This window comes from Cryptomeria japonica, chromosome 8, assembly GCF_030272615.1.
Source record: "Cryptomeria japonica chromosome 8, Sugi_1.0, whole genome shotgun sequence".
Taxonomy (NCBI): domain Eukaryota; kingdom Viridiplantae; phylum Streptophyta; class Pinopsida; order Cupressales; family Cupressaceae; genus Cryptomeria; species Cryptomeria japonica.
Window position 1 is genome coordinate 133,723,833 of NC_081412.1, and position 9,893 is coordinate 133,733,725.

The window sequence follows — 9,893 nt, forward strand, 5'->3', positions numbered from 1 at the left end:
CCAAGAGAGCCACCTGCCCTTCCAAGAGTTTGAATTTTGTTCCACTTTTAGTTTTAAGGGATCCTAGAATTTAGTTTTCCTTAGACCTCGGTCTATTGGTATGCCCGAGTGAATATAAGGGAGAGATCCTTCTCTACAATTTAGAATTCTGAGAATTTTGGTTTGTAATAAGTTTGGGGTAGTGAAAAAATAAAGTTTAGTTTTATCCTTATTTCTTGAATGGCCTGATGCCTTTCCATAAGTATCTAGAATTTGATTTAGTTGGAATGCTTCCTTAACTTTGGCTGCCCCCAAGAGAAGATTATCATTTGCAAACTGCTGGTGTGTAACTGCAAAATCTTTTGTTAGTTTGATTCCCTCTAAAAGATTATTAGTATGACTAGCTTTGATTGCCCTTCCCTATGATGTAGAGGAAAGGAGATAAAAGGTCTCCTTGTCTGATACCCCTTGAAGAGGAAAAGAAGCCCGCTGGCTTTCCATTTATCAAAATTGAAAATTTAGGAGTTGCTATGCATTCAAATACCTAGTTGATCCATTGTTTGCCAAAGCCAAAGGCTTGCATGATTTTGCAGAGAAAACACCAATCTACACTATCATAAGCTTTTTTTATGTCTAGTTTTGTTATCATACCTGGCATGTTTGTGCTTTGAAGAGTGTGGATTGCTTCTTGTGCTTTAATCACCCTATCAAGGATTGAGCGACCAGGGAGAAATCTCGTCTGTTCTTCTGAAATGATGCTATTTATGAGAGGCTTCATTCTATTAATCATAACTTTTGAGAGAATTTTATAAATTGTGTTTCATAAGGAGATGGGCCTATAGTCTCCAAGATTATATGCCTTCTCCTTCTTTGGAATGAGTGCTATAAACATGTTGTTTACTTGTTTGAGAATTTTCCCTGATCTTCTTGAGCATTCTAAAGCTTCTTAAAGATCCTGTCCTAAGATATGGCAACACTTATTGAAGAAATCTGCAGGAAAGCCATCCAGGCCAGGTGCCTTACTAGAGGGAAGTTGGTTAAGAGCTTGGAATACTTCTTCCAACTTAATTATCTCATTTAGCTTCTGATTTTGCTTGTCTGTTATGATCTTGGGGATCCCTTCCAAAAGCTTTTTTTGTAACAGTAATTGAGACCCTTCTTTATTGTTTAAGAGATTAGAATAAAAGGTAATGATCTCTTCCTTTATCTCCTCCAAGTCCTCTAAGATTTGGTTATGCTTAATTTCTAGTTTTGATATCCAATTCTTGCTTCTTCTGAGCTTTGTTACATTATGAAAAAACTTGGTGTTTTTATCCCCCATTCTGAACCAATTCTCTCTAGACTTTTGCTTCCAAAAGATTTCTTCTTTAGAAAGAATGTCCTCATACTCCAAAAGGAGGGTCCTTTCATGTTGAAAGGATTCTTGATCCATTCCCACCGAGATGATCTTGTCATTAAGAGCTGCTAATCTCTCTTCTAATGATCTTTTTGTTGAGAATGTGTTTTTGAAGTGCTGAGAATTCCATTGAAGCAATTTCTTCTTTACTAATTTTAGCTTTGTGATGAAGTAGAAGAGTTTTGATCCCTCAAATGATCCTTCCTTCCACCAATTTTCTATCAGGGTAAGAAAATTTGGGTCATTCATCCACATATTCTCAAACCTGAATGGTGTCCTGGAAATTTCCTGAGTGCCTTGCAAAGAGAGAAAAATGGGGTAATGGTCTAAACCTGAACAAGGAAGAACAGTACATGAGGGAGTAAAGGGAAAAAGCCTCAAGTTCCCTTGCCAAAAAAATCTATCTATTTTTTCTGTTATATTACTGAATCCTTTTCTTCTGTTTGTCCATGTGAAAGTGTCCCCTGAGTCTATTTCCAAAAGACCATTCGTTTCGATCCAATCATTGAAGTCATGTTGGGAACCACCTAGTCGGTTGATTCCACCCCTTTTGTCTGAAGAACTTTTGGTGGCATTGAAGTCTCCCCCAATGAAGACTTGTTCCTCAGCTAAAGTAGACAAGACTCCATCTAAAGAGGACCATGTGAGTCACTTTTTATGTGGGGACACTGGGCCATAACTATTTATAATAAAGAAGGAAGTATTTATTTGAAGATGAGTGATTTTAGCAAGAAGCCAATTTCTGTTGGATGCAATAACTTCAGCTTTGACTTGAGAAGTCTTTCAAATTATCATTAAGCCTCCAGATGCCCCTTCTGAGGCTACTATCAATTGTAGAGATACCTGGAACAGAGGGCTAATTCCACTTCCAAAGGAGACTACTTACTTTTCCTCCAGTTTAGATTCTTGCAAAAGGATTATGTTTGCACTGACCAAAAGAATCCTTCTTTTGATCACCGTCTGTTTGTTAGGGGCATTGAGGCCCCTAACATTCCATGATAGGATTTTCATTGTTGTTCAGGAAGGGGATTCCCCTTCCCTACTTTCCAAAGATCCAATAGTTTTGATTGATTCTTTGTTGCACCATCTTGGGATCTAGCTTCAATGAATGATTTGTGACCCTTCTTGGGAGGGGAAGAACCAAAGTTTGGCTTCACCAAACCCTCTTGATTTTGGTGAAGCCCTAGTTTCCTTTTTTCCTTGATCTGAGAGTACAGAACTGCAAGGGGAGTGTCTAAGATTGAGTCTAGGTCTTCATCTCCTATCATGAGATTCTGCAAAAGTTTCTGAGCATTCTGATCACTAGTCAAATCCAGACTATTAGGCACTAAAGGTGGAGAGAAAAGAAATGGGTAAGGGATTTCCGCCAAGAGGTTAAAATGTTGATTAGGGGTAAGTGCACAAAGATGGTGGTCAAAAAGGGGGGTATAAGTGGACACTTTTTTTCTTCTGAAATCAGGTGAACCTGAACTTGGAGGCAAAATTTTAAAGTCATCCACTCAAGATATGAAGATAATCAAAGAACAAATATTGTAGCACTCTGAATCTAGTTTCCAAACTACTAAACTTTTTCAAAATTGGATAAGAATAAGGGGGTCAAATCCTTCGTGCACAAAAAACTGACCCTGTTTTTTTTTGAAAACATAACATAGTGTCTGACGTGCGCATCAAAAAGTCATAGTTAGATTTAGTATTTTGACAAATCCTTTGGTAGAAAGATAGTTAAGAGTGAGATGTGTATTTTTTGTAATTTTTTGTTGAGTATTTTTTTTTTATGATTTTTCCAATCGAGCACATCTTGAAAATTAGGTACCTATTCGTGCGCGAAGCATAAGTTGCACTAAAAAAATCGAAAATACAATTTTTTTTTTAAATTCTAAATAATCAAGTGAAATACAATAACATATAATTTTTTTAAAATTTGGATAAGTATATCAAAAGTTATTCAAAAAATGGTGCACCTATGTCTATGAGAACTATGTAGACACTAGTAAAAGAAATTTAATAATAATATGTTATTGTTGTTCAAATTGAAAATAAATTATATGGTTAAAAAGCTCAGAAGATGGGTGAAAATATGGTGGCAATTTTAGAAATACCAACTTTATGAAGTGTAAACCCGACGATGACAAAGTCGATAAACCAAGTTGATAAAACAAAACATGTAAAAAATGAGAGAAATGGAGGGAAATCAAACTTCCAATCTGTAGCTTTGTCATCCGGGCCTATTTCCAATCCTAAACAGTCAAAAGCGCGTACGGGGTACTAATTGTTTAAAAAGTGTGTACAGGGTACTATAGTGTAAGCAGTGCGTACGCGCTTGTTTCCTTATAAACAGCGCATACGCGCTATTGTATAATATGATATTCTATGTATAATATGTGTATATACATATAATATATGTAATATATAATATGTGGATAATATGACATTGTATATATAATATGTTTATATACATATAATATATTAAACATATATATACACATGTAAGTGTATCGTCTCTCTCTCTCTCTCTCTCTCTCTCTCTCTCTCTCTATCTCTCTCTCTCTCTCTCTCTCTCTCTCCCTTCCTCCATACCCCATCCCTCTTTCTCTTCTTCTCTCCCTCCATACCCCACTGCAATTGTGTCTGCACTTCTATAGAAGAAAGTGAATTTATTTCTTGTCTACAACTTCCTCTTTGATTTTTATCATGTATCCTCTCCTAAAAAAATTGACTGATGGATTTTTGTGTGTATATTGAATAGGAGGAATAGGGTTTGAAATTGAACCATTGGTGTATTACAGTGACAAACAAGGAAACTTGTAGCAATATTCTTCTTGAATGTGTTTTTAATGAGAAGAGTAGATGTGGAAAATGGTGTCAACAAAGCAACATGATGAGTCAGAGTACCTGCAATATGTTTTTCAGAAGAAAACAATAGGTAGGAAGAGAAAGAGGGAGAGTAACACAGATGATGTCCTGTAGAATGATAGTGGTGGGTATGCAAGATATCCCATGTTGTTACACAACGCCTGTCACCTAAAGAAATTAAAGTTTTTTTTACTCTCCCTCCCTTCCCCCCTCTTCTCTCCCTCTCTCCCTTTCTCTCCCTCTCCCTCCTTCCCTCTCTCCCTCTCCCTTCCTCCATACCCCTTCTCTCCCACCTCTCTCTCTCTCTCTCTCTCTCTCTCTCTCTCCCTTCCTCCATACCCCTTCTCTCCCACCTCTCTCTCTCTCTCTCTCTCTCTCTCTCTCTCCCTCTTCCTCCATACCCCTTCTCTCCCACCTCTCTCTCTCTCTCTCTCTCTCTCTCTCTCTCCCTCTCCCCCTCTCCCTTCCTCCATACCCCTTCTTCTCTCCCAACCCCCCTCTTCTCTCTCCCTCTCCCTCACTCTACCTTCCCTCCCCCATCTCTCTCTCTCCCTCTCTCTCTCCCTCTCTCTCTACCTGCAATATGTTTTTCATAAGAAAACAACAAGTAGGAAGAGAAAGAGGGAGAGTAACACAGATGATGTCCTGTACAATGATAGTGGTGGGTATGCAAGAGTTCCCATGTTGTTACACAATGCTTGTCACCTAAAGAAATTAAAGTTTGCTGTATGTATGGCAGTGGTAGTATATGACGATCTTCACTTGTCAAACAGTTTGGAATGGTACATACCCATGAAAGAAATCAAGTGTGTAATTCCTATAGTCACTGTTTATGGTGAAAATGGATAACAATAATAACAATATTAAAAGGCTAAATGAATTCAACCACTAAACCCTAGCCTAACAATCAACAAAGATCCACCATAACATATGAAGATTACCTAAGACAATGCAAATCACATGAAATCACAAAGATTATACCATCACATGCCCAATAGGGTTTTGATCTCCATTCTTCCTATCTCCATTGATCTTGCTTGATATATATATTTGCTCTCAGATTTTTATATGCACAAGAGCTCAACAAAGAACGGAATGTGGTTGCAAGTAGGATCGTAGTGTAGCAAGTTGCATGAAAGATCATTAGCATGAGTGATTAGGGTTTGATAATGAAGAAGGCATCTCCTTAAATAGAAGACACAATATGAAATGGAGGGTTAAGATTGAGAGGTGTAAAAAGAGAGGTCGGCTAGGATTAGAGGGTAGGTAAAAGAAATAGTAAAATAATGAAAGGGGTAGGTAGTGTATGAATTAAGAGATGAATGACATGTGTCATGGGTAGAAAAAGCTAATGAATTAATTAAATAAATAAAGATTTATTTAATTAATAGAAGAAGTAGGATAATTAAATAAATAAAAATATTTATTTAATTTAGGAAAAGGATAATTTAAATAAATAAATGTATTTATTTAAATGAGAAATAAGGCTAGAAGAGGATAAATGAATTAATTAAATAAATAAAGATTTATTTAATTAATAGAAGAATTAAGCTTAGATAATTAAATAAATAAAATATTTATTTAATTAGACTGGACAATTTTAGGTGTCTACATTTTGCCCCTCTTTGAGACAATGTGGCTTGTCGCGTTGTTTCAAAGAAGATAAGATGAACTGATACAGAGTTGCCCCAGAATGGGAATAATATGCCCCCTCGAGAGATTGGATGAAAATGTCTGAAAAGATTGTAGACAATCTCTCGATAAGAAAGAAAGGCTAGAATGGACTGACCGAATAAAGTGAGAGAGTCACGGGATGAAGAAGACTGACTCGGGAAATGAAGGCGAGGGCTAGGGTAGGCTATAAGATAGACCACGGGCAAAAGACATCCTCATTGTCATCTACACCTTCACGAGATCACAGTGCAGAGCGAGAAAAGAGTAGCAGCAGTCAGCAGCGATGGCTTTTGTACACAGATTCGACCGCGTTCGCCGATTTCAGAGGGCAGCAGAGGCAGGAGAGCCGGTAAGTACCACCAAACCTCCTCGTACTTTGACGCATTTGCTTTTTTGTCATTAATGCACAGTAGGTAGCAATAAATGCGCTAGGAATAGGGCACCAAAAAAATGCAAAAACGTGCAACCGCGTCTGTGTCGGTGCCAGGCGCGTCTGTGTCTGCCAGGCGCGTCTGTGTCGGTTCCAGGCGCGTTTACGTCTGGGACCGCGTTTGCGTTGAATGCGGCCGCGTCTGTGCATTTCAGACGCGTTTATGCCTTGTAGGGGCGTTTATGTTCCAAAGTCACGTCTGTGAATAGTGTAGGCACGTTTATGTTCAGAAGGCGCGTCTGTGTTTTGTAGGCGCGCTTGTGCAGTCAATAGGCGCGTTTGTGAGTTTAAAGTGCGTTTATGTTTGAAAATGCATGGTTTTGGTCTTCTAGGTCAAATCAGCAGTTCTGTGATGAACATACGCTGTCGATTGGATAAGTTGCTGAGAGGATACGCTCAAGCAGGTCCTCTAGGAAGACTAGGATAGAGCAAGGCACTTTGTGATGAACAGTGAGTACCAGGATAGAGTACTTTGTGATGAACAGGGAGTATCCAAAGTATGAGCAGCACTTTGTGATGAACAGGGAGTGCAAATGTGAGTAACACTTTGTGATGAACAGGGAATGTCACACACGTAGTACTTTGTGATGAACAGGGAGCACTACTAGGATAAATAGCAACACTTTGTGATGAACAGTGAGTGTCACTAGGATAGATAACCATATGCATTTAGATAGCAAGTAGCATTTTGTGATAAACAGTGAATGCCACGATAACTGACATGATTCGATTGTTTGACTGCAGGAGTATCTGCCTATGCTAGAGTCACGGGAGAGATTCCCGTCCACACAAAGGTTGCGACCAGAGTTATCATTTGAGGACAGAGCTGCCATCGAGGAGATGGGGTTGAGACACGTATTGTATGTGCTTGAGTTTCGGGTGAACATGGGATTGCTGACTGCGCTGGCGGAGAGATGGCACTCTGAGACTTGCACTTTCCACTTGCCGATGGGGGAGATGACAGTGACCCTCGAGGATGTATACAGGATTTTGCACATACCGATCGATGGAGAGCTGATCCCATATGATCAAGATGGAGATAGAGAGGCGCTGAGACGGGTATTCCAGGATCCCGGGCTAGAGATGAGAGCAGGGCAAGTGGCATGGGATACCATGACCGCGACAGGACTAGCTTTGCCAGCTGTGATCGGAGGAGCCATTAGTGGGTTCTTGTGTCCGGACAAAGCGACACGGGGGTTGGCAGTGGGCTGGGGAGGAGCACTGGAGATATTGGTGACTGAGCACACCAGATATGCATGGGGTCCATGCGTCTGAGCACATCTATATTATGAGCTGCATCAGTTCGTCTACCATGGATCAGTGGGACTGGGTTGTGGAGTGACACTGCTACAGGTGTGGGCATACGAGCATCTGCCTATCACACGGCCGATACACTTCAGGGGCAGAGGTCAGGGGCGGAGCTTTGTACATCTTTATGATATGATTACTTCACAGCCTCGGATTGGCAGGTTAGAGCACTGGAGGCGTGTGATAGATGACATTGATGTAGTCATCTGGAGGCCGTACCTGGGGTGCGAGGAGTGGGAGGATGACGCAGTGGAGCTGCCTTATACCTTCAGGAGCAGATATTTGATTGGGCGGACGCCTTATATACTGGAGAGACAGCTTGTGGACAGGGTAGGCAGACAGTTTGGCAGGATCCAGAGGATGCCACGAGGCTCGGGTATGTATGCCCGCATAGTGAGGGATCAGGCGCAATTCGGGCCATTATTATCATATGATCAGGCCATCACACAGCTAGCAGAGATGATGCCCCTAGCCTGGGATATGTGGCCGGAGATTGAGGATGCAGGTATGGATGCAGAGTATACAGCTTACTGGGCAGAGCATCCATTTCCACGGTTGACAGATCCGGGAGAGCTGCTGGAGGGAGAGGTTGGAGGAGATGATGATGAGGATGGTGGAGGCGATGGAGGCAGAGGCCGATGGAGGCGGAGGGGAGTAGTGGGGCAGAGGAGGGTAGCACCTTGGAGGGAGGGGGGACAGGAGGGACCAGCCCAGGTGGTGAGGGGTCGCGGTGGATTGCCCCTGCAGGTACCAGCAGCACAGGGTCCTAGAGCACAGGGACCGAGACAGGGACAAGTGCCAGTACAGGCACAGGGACAGAGACAGGTGCAAGTACCCAGGCATGCACAGAGACAGGTACCCATTCAGGCACCGGCACAGGTACAGGGACCGACACAGGTACAAGCACCCGCAGAGGGAGAGCCACAGGCAGGGGCAGAGGGCGGGGATCCAGAGGAGGATGATCTGATTGAGCTCAGGGAGATCTGCCAGGGCCAGGCAGATGAGATCCAGGATCTGGAGCGGGAGAGGGACCGACTCAGGACCAGGCTCAGGGATACTGAGCGGGAGAGGGATCAGGCGATTCAGCGCTATACTGAGGCTGAGACCGCGCTGAGGGCAGGGAGGAAGGCGGCGGAGGACACAGGAGCAGGCTACGCATATGTGCTGCGAGCCGGAGAGGAGATCGCCTACAGGAGGGACCTGTATTATGGTGTCGTGCCAGCAGATCAGCGGGCGAGGAGCTTCCATAGACCATCGCGGACAGCAACGGCTACGGGAGGGAGCCGGAGGAGACAGGCATCGAGTGGTGGGGTCATGGGTCCTCCACCACCACCAGACAGGCAGGGTGATCCTGGAGCGGGTCCGTCTAGAGCTCAGATTCTGTCAAGGCCAGGCAGCTCCGAGGGAGGGAGTTCATCATAGCCATAGAGGGCTCCCTTGTATCAGTATTTGTACCATTTTTTTGTATTGTAGACACCTGCGGGTGATTTTGTAGCCATATGATTCTTTTGACATCATTGTATCATGACACATTTGATTATATATGAGAGATGATTCATTTTTGCGGCAGCTATATGCATGTGTACCTATGTGATGAGATGTTCTTATGTGATGCTTATGATATGGATGCAAATATGTATATGACACAATGCAATATTTTTGTTCTTTTATGTTGTATATGTGATGCATGATGCAAATGTGAATATATGTAATGCAAATGATTATTTACATGATGAAAATGTAAGATGTGCTAACATGTGTTGTATGCAGGATGTGATGCAATTGTGATATCTATATGTATGTATGAAATGCTTATATGTGGTAATGCAGGTGTAACTATATGAAATGCAAATGTTTTTGGTGTGTCATTATACTCAGTCATGTGATAGCAGACTACGCGGACTCAAGAAGGACGATGGAAGTCAATCAAGAAAGGGGGATGAAAGATAGAAGATATGAATGTGAAAGAGCTTCTTGTGCGTTATCATCATTGAGCTTTATTATGGCAAAATAGGTTATGACAACCGAGGCATTTGTTTGACCCAGAAAGTCATTGTACCCGTTTGCATGGAGATAAGACAGTCACAAACAAGGAATGCCCCAGTTCATACTAGACTCACAGTGTCCTCATATCCTTGGACAAGTCATAGCAGTACTAAAAGACAATCCACAGACAGCAAACAAAATAGGTGACGATACCCCATCCTCGCCTTTCTAGTCAAAGACATCCTGGAGATAGAATCTCTAGTCAGA